Consider the following 16,927-nt stretch of genomic DNA (forward strand, 5'->3'; position numbering starts at 1 on the left):
TGAAATAGAGGGGGCTGGAGATCGGGATGCCAGGACACAGGCTTTATTGAAGAGAAGAGCACCACTGCAGGCTGCCTTTTGGAGAAAGAGAGGAAGAGAGCGAGGGCCAGGGTTCATGCACCTTTTAAGGGGAGGAAAGAGAGGGGACGGGCCTTAGGACACTCAGCACACGCTGATTGGTGGTTTCATGTAAAGACTAAGGTTAGAGACCTAGGGATTTAGGAATCAGGGGCTTAGGGTATTTGGCAGGTGCTGATTGGTGGGTCGGTGCTCAGGAATGTCAGGCTGCAGGTGGAGTTTACATCCCTCCATCAGTTGGAGGAAGAGAGGATCTATCAGACTCAAGGCTCCAGGTTGGGTTCCTAATCACCAGTTCCATGGGTCTCTTCATTCTGGGACCAGGAGCTACAGGACGCGTTCTTCATCTTCACAACTCCCTCCCACCTTGCCCTTCACTTCCATCCCAGTATCTCTCTCCATTTTCCAGTTCCTGCCCCCTTCCAACCTCCACCTCCTACCTCTACCTTGAACCTCTCAGTAGATAATCTTTAGACCTCTCTGCCACTAGAGGCCACAGCCCATCACGGCACCCCATGCTCCTGAAAAGGATCCCACCTCTCCATCCACCAGGTCCTCCAGCCAAGTTACCATATCTTTAATCTAAAACCTTCTTTGTTTTTTATTTTAAAACTATGGTCCACAGAAATAAATACCATTTATAATGTAATTGAGGACACACACATTTATAAATACTGCATGCTCTCATAGTTCCATCCTTGTGTATTTAAGTTTGGTCTCTACGTAATAGATTGATTTCATACACCTTCAATGGCCCAGGACCTGCAGGTGGAGAAGAACTGCTCCATGACGGTTGTCTTATGGCTTAAACATTAGGCCCCACAACCTGTGGGTTCTGCTTTTTTGTCCAAAGACAGGACTTGGACCTTCAAACATTTACCTTCTTGTTAGAGTGTTTGACATAGATTGTTAAATAATTTTGAAAAAGAACAATGTATCTCTCTTCTTGTTAATGTTTAAGAACCTTTCACTGGGCAGGGGGCAGCCCAGAGAATTTTCTGATGCAGAAGATTAAATACATGGGCTAAGGGTTATTGCCAGTCCCTCCTCATCTCTATATGGATCACTCCACACCTCACACCATGGCACCTACTGTACAGCTGCACGTAGGTTCCCTGGGTCTGTCTGGCTGCACAAAGGGCCACCAATGGGGCGGCTTCAAAAACAGATAATTGTTTCTCAGTTCGTATCCCCATAGGGTGGTCTAACTTGTGCCCTAGCATCAGGGGTTCCTGGCAGTCTTTGAATTTCCTGGTGAAGGGAGCATAGCCCTGTCTCCACCTTCATTTCCACATGGTTCTCCCTGAGAGGCGAGTCTTCCGTTTCCCATGAAGAAGAAGCTTGGTCAGCCCCAAGTTGTTGCTAAATGTAGCAGATGACGGGAATCCCACTGAGTGGTCGGGGAGAAGGCCTCTTTAGATTTAACTTGGCTGTGATACCATCGCCCCTGGAAAGCCTCATCTCTGAGCTGTTTCACTTCCTATTTTAACTACACATGTGTGAGGGAGAGAGAGAGAGACTCACACTGATGAGGGTGGTAGGTGAGGGAGAATGGGCTGGAGGCTTTGAAGGCCTCAGCTCTCCAAACACCACCCTGGGGGGTCCTGTCAGATTGTGTTATTGGCTTAAACAATAGAGATTTCTCAGTTAACAACAAAATCCTGAGTTTAGAAGTCAGTGACACTCTGCAGCCCTCCTCCTAGTGGTCTTTCTATTCTAGAGACTCAGGAAACTATAACTTATTGGGCACCATGTCTCAATTTTATGAAATTCAAATGTCAGCCCATACATGAGGGGTTACTAGAAGCAGCCAACCCTTCCATTTAAGATTATGCTACAAGAGGGGCTGTGCAGGAGATTCCATGGTCCACACAGCCAAATTATTAACACTGGACCTTTGAAGAGAAAATATTTCTAGATCCCTGGGCCAAGTCTACTCCTGACGAATTTCTAGGTAGAATACAAGTAAATTGCTTCAGCATGAAACATGCACTGCTAACAGCCTTGTGAGATTACCTGGCCTTTTTATTTCCTTTTGCTCTTTTTGGAGGAATTGGTCGTGTGTGTGTGTGTGTGTGTGTGTGTGTGTGTGTGTTTGGGGTTGGCATAGGCATGTTTTGAGGTGAATGTAAGTACCTTCTTCCCAAAGCCAAAGAATTTCATTCATGTTGGTAGACTTCTGTGGGGCAGGGAAGATATTGAGGAACACCAGGAGGGGTGTGGGGTAAAGAACAGAGGCAGACAGCCGTTGTCATGGATACTTGCAACTCATTCAGAAAACACTCAGTGAGTCCTTGGGCGACTGAATGGCAGGCCAAAGCCCTTTCTTTCTCTCAGGAGGAGAATGAGACCATGGCAGCCAGCAAAGGCTCTGCCTGCCAGGTGATGGTCTGCTGGGCCCAGCACCCCCACACCCACCCGATGCTCCCTTCCTGGGCCCCACAGACCCCATTGAGCCACCATGTACATTTCTTCCAGAATAACCTTCTAGAATCACCTTCCACATGGAACATTTCTTAACATTTCCCACCTGTGCCTAAATGCTTTCTCTGGAGACCTCCAATGAAGCATAGTAGCATTCTTCTCAGGTAAAAACTGCTGTTTAAACTCTAACCCTGCCATTCTGGCTTCTGTACACACCTGATTGCTTAAAACAATAGGGTAGTAACCTCAGTTTCAGACTGAGACCTGGAAACCCACATAAATCACCCAGAATGTTGCAGCTCACATCACAAAGGCTATTCTCCTGTGCCTGAGGACCAGAACCAGACATTGCTTTCCTTGACTCAGTGGCTCAGGGAATGTTTTCTGTTGACTCTGTGGCTCCAAGAACTACAATTATAATTAACCTTTGTAGATAACTAACTTGCTCAATTTAGCTTCTGTAACTGCTTTTTACAAATCAGGTTCCTCATTCCAAACCTGAAGATGTAATTGATACATTTGTGATATTTGCCTATTAAGCCTGATGTTCCCGCCATTTGGGGCTATGAGATTTGGAGCTGAATCTCCCTCACAGTCGCTGACTTTACTGATTAAATGCCTTATTGATTTGGTTCTGCATCCTGTGTATTAGTCATGGGGTACATTACAATAGGCGACCTTCTGACTAAGTTCAACACTGCAGTCAGCACATGAGCATCAGTCCCACTAGCAGTTATTCCACTATAGGGACTCTGGTCCCCATTCCCTTCATCTGACTTGTTCCCTCACATCTGCCTCCTGGGACAACAACTCCGGATGCACCCCGGCCTGGAGGGCTCCCAGCTTCTTTTGACTCCCAGCAAGGAATGTCACCCTCGGTCACACCACTGCAGGAAATTCAATTCTGCCAACAACCAGAATTAACAAGAATCGGACTGCTCAAGAAAGCTCAGCCTGCAGATACCTGGGTGTCAGCCCTGCCATGACCTCGCTGGACTTCTCACCAACAGAAATGTGAAGAAAGTAACCTGTGCTGCATTGGGTCATGAAGTTTGTGGTTTTATTACAGCAGCATACACAGCTAATACAACAATGATTTTGTGAAAATGCGGTGGGTAAACTGTGGGGTGAACGTCTAGAAGAAGCTCATTTGCAGAATGAAGATTATTCACCAATTTATTTTAAAAATGCAACTGGCCCAAAGCGGTTTGGCTCAGCGTCGGTCTACGGACTGAAGGGTCCCAGGTTCGATTCTGGTCAGGGGCATGTACCTTGGTTGCAGGCACATCCCCGGTAAGGGGTGTGCAAGAGGCAGCTGGTCGATGTTTCTCTCTCATCAAAGTTTCTAGTTCTTTCTCTCCCTTCCTCCTCTCTGTAAAATATAAAATATATTTTTAAAAAATAAAAAATGCAACCTGACAACCACTGGTTGGGTGGAGGGGGCACAGTGGTGACCAATCACAGTGATGGTGATGGAGAGGCTCTTCCTCAGGACCCAACAGTTAAAGGACCTCCAGGAACATCAACACATGCTCAGCGTGGAGTGTCCATTTCCTGGAGAAGGGGCTAAAGCGTGAGAAATGTCCACTGCAGTGCACCTGGCTCCCTCCTCCAATTCATGCCTCACACGTGAGCTTCAAGGATGAAGCTGGGGAGTGGGTTGGGCTTCATGGTCACAGGTCACAAGCTGGTGATGAGTGTGGCCTCTGGTCCCTTCTTAGGCCCCTGTGGTGTGGTCACTGTGAATTCATCCTGTGGATGACATCATCATGGCCAGCCACCAATGGAGCAGGGGGCCATGGCTCTGACAGTTCCCACTTGAAGGAACCAGGTGGGGTGTGGCCTTCACAGTCACTTGCAGTGACCTTTACCCTGGAGCCCTGGGAAGGGAACCTCAGGCTGCCCATGACCCTTCCCAACAGGAACAACTGGCTGCAAAGGAACAGACTGGAGGTAGAGGGAGGGTCAGAGGTCAAACAGCTCCCAGCAGCACTGTTTCCTGCATGAATGGCATGTCACTTCCCTGGGCCCTGCCTCCATTTCCACATGTTCAATGCGGCCACCTCACAGGGGAGCTGTGAGGATTGGTGAGTGAAAGTCACCTGAAGCCTTTAGCCCAGCACCCACTGCATTCTAAGGTATCTGTGAGTGTGAGCTATGGTGGCAGGAAGGGGGCTGAGTCACCTTTGGAGAGTTAATAAACTTCCTGCACCCTGGTCTCCTCATCTGTCATGTGGAAAACCTGAATATTAGTGAAGTGCTTCACTCAGTGAGTTTTTAGTAAGTATGTTCCTACTGGGAAGTTTTGCTGTGATGCAGGCCCTCAGCTTGGGGCTAGATAGGGGGAAGCAAAGGATGTAGTTCTGCCTGAGGGTCCCCAATGCCATCAGCTGAGCCTGAGGCTTCTGGGGTCTCCAGGGAAGGGCCAGGCAGTGGGTCAGACACAGGGGAACTACCCACTCCTTTCAGTGCTGGGTAAATGGTCAAGGCTGTGGGCTCCTCTGACCAAATCCTGAAGAATGGAAAGAGAGGCCCAGAGAAGGAAGTCTGTGGGAAGGTGAAGATGTGAAATCCATTGATGGCATCATAGAATGAGACCTCCCCATTCTCATAGTCCAGGAAAACCCCCACTCTTTCAAGAGTATTGGCAATTGTGAGTTTGCTCCGGGGATGTGTTCGAGCCTGGAAGTCATGCCCACCAAACCGTGATATTGTCCAGAATCCATTCTGGGGTGATAGTGTAGGATAAAGTTTTCTCTCTACGTTCTCCCTACACACGCCGAATTGCCACTGTTTCCTGTCTTTTACTTCCACCTCCCAGAAGTGTCTGCCTGACGTGAAGCTCTCACGGCCCAGCACACAGTAACGATCCTGAAATCTCCTGGGGTTGTCTGGCAGGCTCTGCTTGTTTCTGTAAAGTTCAGGCTCCGCTGGTCCTCAGAAATAAGGAGTTTGGGGTGCGAGGTGTCTGGATCCAGAGTCACGTCCTCTGCAGAGAGAGTTCCAATGGTGAGGGGTCAGCCATGGTTTCCAGATCTGAGCACATTAGGCTCCAAGGCTTGGGTCTGGCTGGTGAGATCCCAGCCCAGAGCCTGGGGACCCAGCTGCCCTGAGTGTGACCCTCAGCAAAGCCAAGAGAAACCACAGGGCCTGGTGTTCAATGAGGAGGGGAGGGTGAGGAGGGCTGGGTTTTGCCTAACCCACCATCTCAAGTGGCCCCTTCCTTCTATCTTCCTCCTGTTTCCTCCTCAGAAGGACTGTGCCCACCTGTGCTGCACAGTGGCATGGATTCCAATTTCAGCCCTTGCTCTACCTTCTGAGCTGGACGACTTCCTTTTCTGCACGCTCTCTTCTCTCTCTCTCTCTCTCTCTCTCTCTCTCTCTCTCTCTCTCTCTCTCTCTCTCACACACACACACACACACACACACACACACACACACACACACTATGTAATGTCACAAGTCTTATTGTAATGTCAGTTAATGGGGATAAAAGGACTAATCTTTAGAGTACAATAAAACAGAATGTGAAGTACACTTAGCCCAAGGCCAGGCATCCAGGAAGCATATGGTGTGATCATAGCGACCATGTCTCTGCTGTGCTGAGGCCATGCTGGGCTCTAGGTGACCTTCACTCCCCACCTGCCCCTCCTCTTTGCCCAGGAATCTGTCCTCCTTGGGCAGCATCACTGGGCTCGCTGCCTCTGGTCACCTATTGGCTTTGGCTGAGGACTGGAGGGAGAGAAAGAGAGGCACAGCTCTGACTTCCCCACTTCCTGTGATAGAGATGCTCCAACACAGCACACCTCCTCTCAGGCAGCCTCTCTCTGAGCCCCAGCCTCCTCAGTGTCCAGTGACTGCTCCCTGTCTCTCTGCCTTTGGCCTGGGGGTGGTGACAGCTCCCACTGTTGTGAGCCTGGGGCACTGCTCATCCTTGTGGTTTCCCTTAACGCCACCCAGGCCTCTGGAAGTAGATTCTCCCCTAAACCCTTTGTAATCACTGCATAGATGTGGCTGAATCAACCCAACTCCATCTCTGTGTCTGGGATTTCCTTCATCTTTTCATGCTGTGACCTTTTACCAACCTCACTGTCCTTAGCAGGCACACCAAAGCCTTCAGGGCGATGATGATGTGTGTTCCTTAAAATGTAGCCATAGCCTTAGTTGGTTTGGCTCAGTGGAGAGAGCATTGGCCTGCAGACTGAAGGGTCCTGTCAAGGGCACATGCTCAGGTTATGGGCTTGATCCCCAGAAGGTGGCATGCAGGAGGCCGCTAGTCAACAATTCTCTCTTTTCATTGATGTTTCTCTCTCTCTCCCTTCCTCTTGAAATCAATGAAAATATATTAAAAACAAAATAGAATGAGAAGACTGAGGGGGAAAATGATCTACGTTATCCTAAAAAGTAATAAAAACTTGTTTAAATTCTTTTTAATGTAGCCATAAATAGTTTTGTTAGTGACAGCTAGAATGACATGACAACCAAGGACAATAACAAACTTGATGATATCGTGCAAGCTGGTTTTGCTCAGTGGATAGAGCATCAGCCTACAGGCTGAAGGGTCCCTGGTTTGATTCCATTCAGGGGCATATAACTATGTTGCAGGCTCAATCCCTGGCCTTCAATTGTGCATGTGCAGAGGCAACCAATCAATATGTCTCTCGCATCGATGTTTCTCTCCCCTTTACTTTCACTCTCTGTAAAAAAATCAATGGAGCCCTAGCCAGTTTGGCTAAGTGGATGGAGCTCTCAGTAAGTGGAGCGTGGATCTGCAGAATGAAGAGTCCCGAGTTCAATTCAGGTCAAGGGCACATACCCAGGTTGGGGGCTCAATCCCCAGTGGAGGGATATGCAGGAGGCAGCCAATCAATGAATATCTCAGATTGCGGGTATTTTTCTCTCTTTCTACCTGCCCCTTCCTCTCTGAAATCAATATATATATATATAAAGAATCATCCATACCAAGACCACAGGAGGCATGGCTGGTGCTGCCACAGTCTTTGTCCCTTTGTATGGTTAATCATTAGTACCAGAGTTGTACTGCAAAACAACGTACTGTAACAGGTCCATGAGTGCTGAATAGTCTGTACAGATTGACACGTAGTCTGTCCACACCAACCCCACACCCCTGCAAGTAAATGACTATAACACAGTCTCTTATAATATAATGAGTTGTCTACATCATTTTTAGGTCTTAAGAAACTTCCTGACTCTGGTCATTACTATCAGACACACACTCATCATGAACAGGCCATAGCTTTCCTCTTAGAGTTTTGACCAACACACACTTATCACCTCATCTAGTCTTACCTCTACCCTAATGAAGTAGGAATGGCCAGCATCATCTCAAAGGAACTCAGAGACATGGAACAACCTTGAGGAGGCTCAGGGCAGAAGGGGCATCAGCTGGGCCAGGTCACCTTTTCCATCTCCCTCCAGCCCCTGCCCCCAGCTCCACCCCTTATGCCTCCTCCATCCCACACAGACCTGGGGAAGCCCAGAGTTAGCAGTTGTCCCTGGCTTTCTGGGAGGCACATGGGCACACTGTAGGCCCTACGGTCAGGCTCTATGGTCAGATCTGCCTCAGCTTCACAGGGCTTGTGTGATAGTCCTCTTCTGTTCCTTAGTAATGACCCATCAACTGCAGTGATGTTGGCCATTGGGGTGTGGCAATGAGAAACAGGGTGTGGTGCTGTCAGTGGGTCAGGCACCCACTGGGGTCATGGATCCTGTGCCCCTGGTATCTGAGGTGACTGTCTTCCTCCTGTACCTGGCTAGGCTTGCCGTGTGCATACGTGTATGCATGTGTGTGGTAGAACCCATCTACCTCAATCTGCATGATTTCCTGCTGATTTCCAAAAAGAATTGGGTGACTTAGTGAGAGAATTTCAGACACCACTTTTCAGCAGTTGTGATAAATCTGGGACAACTGACACCATTCCCTCCTCTTGAAGAGAAAGTTCTCTCTGCTTCTGGTTTCCTCTCAGCAGCCTATAGATCCTGTAAATCAGCCAGGGAGGGAGGACAGTGTAGGGACATAATGCCACCCACCCCGAAGTCCCCCAGTGAAGAGCTGGAGAAGAAAAAGGGAGCCAGGCCCCTGTGTGTTGGTCCAGGGAACACACAGTCATCTACTCACCAGGTTGGTAAAGGCCCATCTTCCACTCTGAAAGGAAGGAGACACAGGCAAGGAAAAGTCATTTCTCTTCTCCCACCACCAGTTTCCTCACTTAGCCTCTTCCCTCTCCTTCCCACCAATATCTAGTTTTCTTCCCCCACAGCTCTGAGGATGGGGCATAAAAGCTCTCAGAATGTGGGCTTCCCTCCATCAGAGTGGGGCTGTGGGTGACGGGGCCAGGCTTTGCCCAGGTGTGGGCATATGTCAGCAGATGAGGGGATGCAGTATTTGGAAGGTCCTCTCTGGGTATGCAGAAAGGCAGGATCGTCCTCCACAGAACATGAGCTCTGAGCAAGCTCTGATGATGTCTCAGCATCACAGAAAGGGTTGAAGGGCTTTGTACACAGGTGCCAGGAACACGAGAGCACAAATCATTCACCTGCATAGGCCTGAGCCCTGTCACCTGCAAAGGAAGACAGGCAGTCACCTCACCTGTCTTGTTTGAGTCCTCTCCTCTCTCTCCTGCTGACCCCCCACCTCCCTACCTCTGCCTGTTCAGTGCCCTGCTCCCCTCCTCTTTAAGGTCACTTGTACCCAATGACCTGCAGGCACCCAATGGGGCTGTCCCAGCTGCACCTGCAGGTCTGTCCTATACCTGTCTGAACAGCAGTCACCTTTAACCATTGTTTCACTTCCTGAAGTTGCAGTTACCCTCTGTCAACCATAGTTGGAAAATATTAAACAGAAAATTCCAGAAATAAGCAATTCATACGTTTTAAATTGCACATCATTCTGAGTAGCGTGATGACATCTGTGCCATCCATCTCTCACATGCCAACCTGAGAACCATCCCTGTGCCCAGCATGTCCACCCCTGTTCCTCTCATGAGCCACTTAGTCACTGAGGAGCCGGCTCTATGGTCAGATCAGCCTCAGCTTCACAGGGCTTGTGTGATAGTCCCCTTCTGTTCCTTAGTAATGACCCATCAACTGCAGTGATGCTGGCCATTGGGGTGTGGCAATGAGAAACAGGGTGTGGTGCTGTCAGTGGGTCAGGCACCCACTGGGGTCATGGATCCTGTGCCCCTGGTATCTGAGGTGACTGTCTTCCTCCTGTACCTGGCTAGGCTTGCCGTGTGCATACGTGTATGCATGTGTGTGGTAGAACCCATCCACCTCAATCTGCATGATTTCCTGCTGATTTCCAAAAAGAATTGGGTGACTTAGTGAGAGAATTTCAGTCACCACTTTTCAGCAGTTGTGATAAATCTGGGACAACTGACACCAGTCCCTCCTCTTGAAGAGAAAGTTCTCTCTGCTTCTGGTTTCCTCTCAGCAGCCTATAGATCCTATAAATCAGCCAGGGAGGGAGGACCTCCCATCCTGAGTCCATCTCCACTCTCCTTTCTGGGGTTACCTGGACATTTGGGTGCAGGGAGCCTGGTGGAGAGAGCCTTACCCCTTTATTCAAGGAGGAAACCCTGCCCACCTTCCCATTAGAGTCCTTATTCCTTTCCCTGGGTGGTCAAGGGTGAGGAAGGGGCCTGACAGATCCCAGCAGAGTCTCAGATGGGGTCCAGGTACTCACATGCCAGGTACTGCTCCTTCCTCCACCCTGCATGGGAGACAGGAGGGGTCAGTGATGGGTAAGGTGGGTAACCAGGGACTCCAGAACCCACGTATCAGGGATTCGGGACTTACTGAGCTCCTCCTGCAGCTTCTCTGGAAATAAGCAGAAAAGAAGTTGCTGTCATGGATCCGGAGGGGTGGGGTGGGGACCTGCAGTGGGTGGGCAGCCTGGGGCAGGGAGGTTCCACCCACCTGCCGCCAGGCCTCACCTTTGGCACTTCGCTCCAAATGCTTCTCAGCTTGCTCCCTCTCCTTCTCCTGATTCAAGGCCTGGATTCTTTTCCACTGTCGCCAGAACAACACTGCCATAATCAGGAGCCCCAGTAGAGCCAGAAGGATCATCCCCACAGCCACCTGCCAGGGCTTCGTGCAGGAAAAGAAGGAGCCTGCGGAGGGAAAGCCTCAGCTGCTTGCCTGAAGGATCCTGGGAGTTCTGGGGAAGGGAAGTGACATTTCTCTTCCCAAAGTGCCCAGAACTCTTCCTGTCACACAGACTAGTGTCCTAATGTCTGGCTCTCACATGGGAATAGTTAGAGTATAATGTACATGGAGTTATTGGAGTCTCCTCTATACTCCCCCCCCCCCCCCAATTTATCTCATCTCATCAGTCACTTACCTGCTGACTCAGAAGGTGATCTAGGGGGCTGCAGGTCAAAGTCACTTTCTGGGACTTCTGCCTAAGCAGCACTGTGACCTTGAACCAATGACTTAGCCCATCTGTTCTCAGTGTCCTAGTCAGCAGAGCATTAAAGTAATGCTTCTAGAATCCTTAACATGATGTCAGTGCCATGCAAGAGTTTATTCATTTTAAAATAATAAATATCTTCAAGATGCAAGATGACAGTCAATATGATGGCAGGCTACAAGATAGTGTGTGAGTGTGAGAGTGAAATAAAAGTGTGTGGATATGTGGGGATTGTCTGTATGTGTGAGTGAGGGACAGCTATATTCCACAGAACTACTGGGGACTAGTGGACCAGGCTCCCCTAGCTGGGCTGCTGAAAACTCTCCAAGAGTGGCTGGCTCTGCCATAGAGACCACACCATCTCGTAAGGGAGAGTGGCTGTGATCAGAAGCCCAGCCTTACCTTCAACCAGGGAGACCTTAGATACCTCCCAGTTGGATACAACCACAATGCCCAGGGACCAGCTGCCTCAGTTGTGAGCCCACAAACACCAAGACTCCAGCCTCCATAGCCACAGGCACCTGTAAAGTTTGTTCAGGGGAGACAAGGTGGCAGCCAAATACATGGAGGGGGCCTGCAACTTCTCACAGAGCAGATGGAAAGAACAGCTGCATCGAATAACACCCACCAGGAATTGGAGAATTAAACACAGCTGGTGAGGCAATCCATGGACAGAAAGCTCATGACTGCACTGAACTCAGTTCCAAGAGAGTTTCTGGGAAAATAGACTCATTTGGGGAGAAACTGGACTGTCTGGCAGCGGGTGAAACTTGAGGGGGACTTTCTCTCAGAGGTGCCTGCAGCGATTACTAAGGGACACTGAGACCCAGGGGCCTCATAAGGCAGGACTGACAGGAAGCCAAGGGTCTGCTCTGCCCTGAGACCCCGCCCCATCCAAGCTGAGCACAGAGGCTTTTGCAAGTCTTGTCTCATAAGGATGTCTCCAGCACAGAAGTTCTCCAGTGTAGACATAGCTGATACAGCCAATTGGCCTGGAGGTCAATTCCTCCCAGCGATACCAACAACAATCAAGACTTAACTACAACAAAGCTATGCACATAGTCCATAAATGGGGTGCACCAAAAGTGTCCACCTCAGGTAACTGGGGGAGGCTGAGCCACTGGGCCATATAGGACACCTACCACACAAAGCTACTCTACCAACTCAGGAAAGCAGCTAAAATACAGAGACATAGAAACAGATCACAAATGAAAGAAATGGAGGAAAGCAATTGACTGGATATAGAGTTCAAAACCATGATTATAAGGCTTTTCAAGAATTTCCTAGGAAAGGCCAATAAAGTTTTCAAGGATATGAAAAAGGACCAACTAGAAATTAAACATACACTGACTGAAATAAAAAATATTATACAGAGACCCAACAGCAGACTAGAGGAATGCAAGAATCAAGTCAAAGATTTGAAATACAAAGAAGCAAGACACTCAATTGAAAAAGCAAAAAGAAAAAAGAACCCAAAATTTTGAAGATAGTGTAAGAAGCTTCTGGGAAAACTTCAAGCATACCAACATCCGAATTATGGGGGTACCAGAAGAAGAGAGAAAGCAAGATACTAAAAACCTATTTGAATAAATAATGACAGAAAACTTCCCCCACCTGGTGAAAGAAATAGACTTATAAGTCCAGGAGGCACACAAAACTCCAAACAAAAAGGTTCTTCTAGGAGCCAATCATTTCTCTATTGAGCTATTTTATATTTTGAGATTAGCCCTTTCTACGGGACATGTCTGCACATATTTCCCCACTTTGTCATGTGTTTGCTGACCTTTACAATTTCCCCATCCCCATTGCCTGTCCCAATGGGGTGGCAGCAGAGATGCTCACAAAATGTCTGTGACATAAACAGCTTCATGGGGCAAAGGGCATCCAGGTCCCTGCTCTGAACCTTATGTTCACTCCACAGACCCAGGTCAGCAGCAGACAGTCAGGCCTCCTCCCAGTGGCCACAGCTGAGCTCAATGTGGGGCCGGGCACTCACCTGCAATGGAAACACTGGCTGTCTTCTCCTGGCTGAGCAGAGGGTTTCTGACGACACAGGAGACCCCCTTCCCAGAACCACCTTTCAGGATCACAGATGACATGACTGCATACAGACCCTCTCCATCTGCGGCCTCAGGCGCTGCCATGGCGGGCAAGCTCTCTCCCCCTTCACCTCTCCACTCTATGTGGGGCTGCGGATACCAGCCTGCAGACGTGCACTCCACACGGATTCTTCCATCTTCATTGTCATTCATTTCAATGTGAAGATCAGAGCCCAGGGCTGGGGAAGAGGGAGCCTGAGTCATGGAGAGGCCTCTGTGTTGGGGAGGGTCCCCTCAGGAATAGGGCACACCCCACTAGATCACGCAGGAAGGGTTCATAAGGAGCTGTTTGCCACCTGTGCTGTGAAGGGGAGACTGTTCCATGATGTGACACTGCCTGACCCTTGTGGACCCTTGAAAAAGAACCCAGTCCGGTAGGGAGGGATTTCTTAAGAGCACCTGTGGTCTCAGGAAGGGACTGAAGCTGGCTGAGGAGGCCTTGCAGAGAGACAGCTAGGACCTCCCACCCCCACCTTCCTTCCTGTGCAAGCCAGAGTTGTACCCTGAGAAAGAGAAATGATGATGGACATAAACCATTTAATGGAACAGCAGCATCAGACAAGAATGCTTTTTCCCCTGATGGGTCAGGACCAAACAAGATCACTCAGTCATCTGATCTGAACACAGAATAACACATGCACAGTGTCCAGTCCACAGCAACCAGCAAACATCCCCTGTCCTGGCTGTGAGTGTCCAGTTACACCTCACTCCCTCCTGACAGCATCTGATCCAAAGCAAAGCCCTCCTTCCATAAACCCTCCCCTGGTCCCCTATTGGCCCAAATGTTATACCAAGTCTCCCTGACACCCCCTCATGGGGACCCCCATGTTTCCACACCTGTGTGTTCTCCTCACTGCAACTAGTCCTAAACTCAACTTGTTCAACTGCAGGTGTGATCCTGGGGCCTTGGTTGGGGGACATGGCAGCACAGGTGATGTCCCTGCAGCTCAGCCTCCCTGGACCCACAGCATTGAACACATGAGGGACCCAGGTCCACTGCCTGGAACACAGCTGAACCCAGTCAACTGTGTGCCCCCCACTGATGGGAGGTTTCCTCAGCCTTCCTGCCCCAACCCCACATCCCTGCTGAGACCCTAGTGGCTGCAGGAGGGGCATCTTCACTTGGTTCAGGAGGGGCCCTTCCTGCAGAAAATCCTGTGTCTGCCAAGGGCCCAGAGAAGCAGAGGTGGAGGGAGGCAGCTTCTGATGTGTAGGCAGAAGTACCTGAGGTGGGCATGTCTTGTGACCCCTGGCCCCACAGAAGAAGGAGCTCAGAACAGAACAACTTCAGGCTCACCTGCAACCTTCAGCTCCACCTGGGCTTTTGCAAAGAAATTGGCATCTTGGAAATAACACTGGTAGGTCCCACTGTCAGAGGCTCTGACTTTGTGAATCTGCAAAGCAGCCTTCCCCTCAGCGATGTACTCTCTTAAAATTGAAGTTCTCCCTCGATACTCTGTGATCTCTGTTTCTTCCTTGCCATCTGCATATGTATGCACCGCCTGCCTAAAGCCAGATCGCCTCCACATCAGGTCCATGGTCTCAGCACTCATCACTGGGGACAGGTGACAGGGCAGTTCAGTGACTTCACCCACCATGGCCAGGATGGGCTCAGGGGGTCCAACCACAGCAAACTGAGCTGGTGAGAAGAAAGGGGTGCTGCATCAGAGGGAGTGGAGGTGTCCCAGGGGGTAAAGGGGTATCCCAGGCTGGGAGGGTGAGGTAAGAAACACCTAGACAGGCACTCAGTCCTGACAGGTGTACAGTCTGGATGGGCCTCCCAGGTGCGGGGAGGAGTCCAAGGTTCTGACTGGGCATTAGAGGTAACTGCTCCAGGCACATAAATGCAGATGCTCCTACCTGAGCAGGGCGTGAGCAGCTGGACCAAGGCGAGGCAGATGGGGGGGTGGAACAGATGGAAGGCCAGGGACCTCACCATTGTGGGCTGTTGTGCAGACAGAGAGACACCAGGAGTGGGTAGAAATGACGACCTTGAGGAAGATGTAGAATTCACATAAGACCTCTGCCTCCCCAGGGCCGACTCCCCATGCACCCATCATCACTGGTGACCCCAGAGTCTCCTCTCAAATGTCTGCTTGGGAGTCTCCTCACCTTTGACTCCACCATGGAAAAACCACCCTAAAGTATGAACCTTAAGTGTACGTGCCTTGGCCCTGGCCACCTATAAGTCCTGGTGTCTGCTGTCCAATGGGCTCAGAAGCTTCCACTTGCCCACACTTCCTGGGACAGCCTGTCTGTGCCCCCAGCTTCTCACTATGATTAATGCAGTACCACCCTCTCTGAGCCTCAATTCCACTAGGCCGTCAGTCTATGCTCCACAGCATAGCCCACACGTGCCTGCTCCCTCACTTCACGTCTCTCCTCAGACCTCCGAGGCCTCCTACTGCATTCAGAGCAGGAACTGGGGGCCTCTGCTCCCTGTACTTTCTGAATTATCTGAATGTTTGAAATTTTAAGCTCTCAGAGAGGGGAATCTATTTCCACTGATTTTCAGGGATGGTTATTGTTTTTATTCTTCATTATAAACTATTCGATATTTCAAAATAAAAATAAGTAAAATTTAAATAATTTATTATGGGAACCACATACTTTGCTACATATAAATGTAAATATTTCTGCACATATTTTTTTGTGTATGTATATATATATATATATATATATATATATATATATATATATATATAAAATGTTTTATTCTTTAACCAGAAATACCTCTTGCAGGAATTACTTCTAAAGAAAAAATATCAGGCATTAACACAAAGTTTTGTATTTCATGCTGTTCATCATAGTAAAATCTACAATATTAGCCAAGGATGCATCCAATATAGAGTTAATTGTGAATGACCCACATCCAGAGTGTTTCAGGGTTTGGGCTTTGGAAGAGAGGGCACATGCAAATGAAAATAGATAAGACAAGAAATAATAATTTGGAAATATTGGGGTGCCAGGCAGGCAAGCCCAACTCAAGGGGAAGGACTTCCCCTGGTGCTCAGGCCTCACCAACCTTTTATTCAATTTTGGATACACATCTAGCCCTTAATCAGATAATTAGGGTAACAGACTGACTATCCTAAAGGTCAGTAAATATTAGAAAGATTTGCTCTGAGACAATTTGGTCAGGAAATAGCTTGAGTCCCCATTGTCTAGACTAAACAATCAGTACATAGCTCTGGCCCCTGCCAGAGGTTCAAGGGTCACCAGTGTTCCAGGATCCTTCTCTACACTTCTCTAATAGTAAAGACAATGGGTGGCTTTCCACAATTAATATCCAAAATATATATAACCTCATATAATTTAACAGCAAAATACCAAACAATACAATTTAAAAGGTGGCAGAGGACCTGAATAGACATTTACGTAAAAAGGAGCTACAGATGGCCAACAGACATATGGATTGGAAACCCCTCTACTGTCACACAATGTGTTGTTTATCTGTTCTTCAACTGTTGTACATGTATGCTGTCTCATATATTTTAATATTACAATACTTCAGGCCCCATGCATTTAATTCATGCAAGGTGTTAGCACTAACAGCCCCAGCTTCATCCGGCGCCTGTCTAATTAGTATATTATACTTTTATTATTCTAGATTACATATAATTCTGTAATGAACATCTTTTCATATTAATCTTTTTTAATTTTCTTATTTTATTGATTTTTTACATAGAGGAAGGGAGAGAGATAGAGAGCTAGAAACGTTGATGAGAGAGAAACATCGACCAGCTGCCTCTTACACCCCCCCCACCGGGGATGTGCCTGAAACCAATGTACATGCCCTTGACCAAAATCGAACCTGGGACCTTTCAGTCCGCAGACCAACGCTCTACCACTGAGCCAAACTGGTTTCGGCTCATATTAATCTTAAGCAGCACAT

The 16,927-nt window shown here is 48.7% G+C and overlaps 1 long non-coding RNA gene and 1 pseudogene across 1 annotated transcript; one reads left to right on the forward strand and one right to left on the reverse strand.

The window, feature by feature from the left end:
- Positions 1–406: 406 nt before the first annotated feature.
- Positions 407–8,944, forward strand: LOC123652594. Its single transcript, XR_006742023.1, has 3 exons — positions 407–416; positions 1,394–1,399; positions 8,737–8,944. It is a non-coding gene; the product is annotated as an uncharacterized LOC123652594 (long non-coding RNA).
- LOC118722273 lies at positions 3,918–15,045 on the reverse strand (annotated as a pseudogene).
- Positions 15,046–16,927: the final 1,882 nt, after the last annotated feature.

The sequence above is a fragment of the Pipistrellus kuhlii genome, unplaced genomic scaffold (assembly GCF_014108245.1).
Source record: "Pipistrellus kuhlii isolate mPipKuh1 unplaced genomic scaffold, mPipKuh1.p scaffold_m20_p_198, whole genome shotgun sequence".
Lineage (NCBI taxonomy): Eukaryota > Metazoa > Chordata > Mammalia > Chiroptera > Vespertilionidae > Pipistrellus > Pipistrellus kuhlii.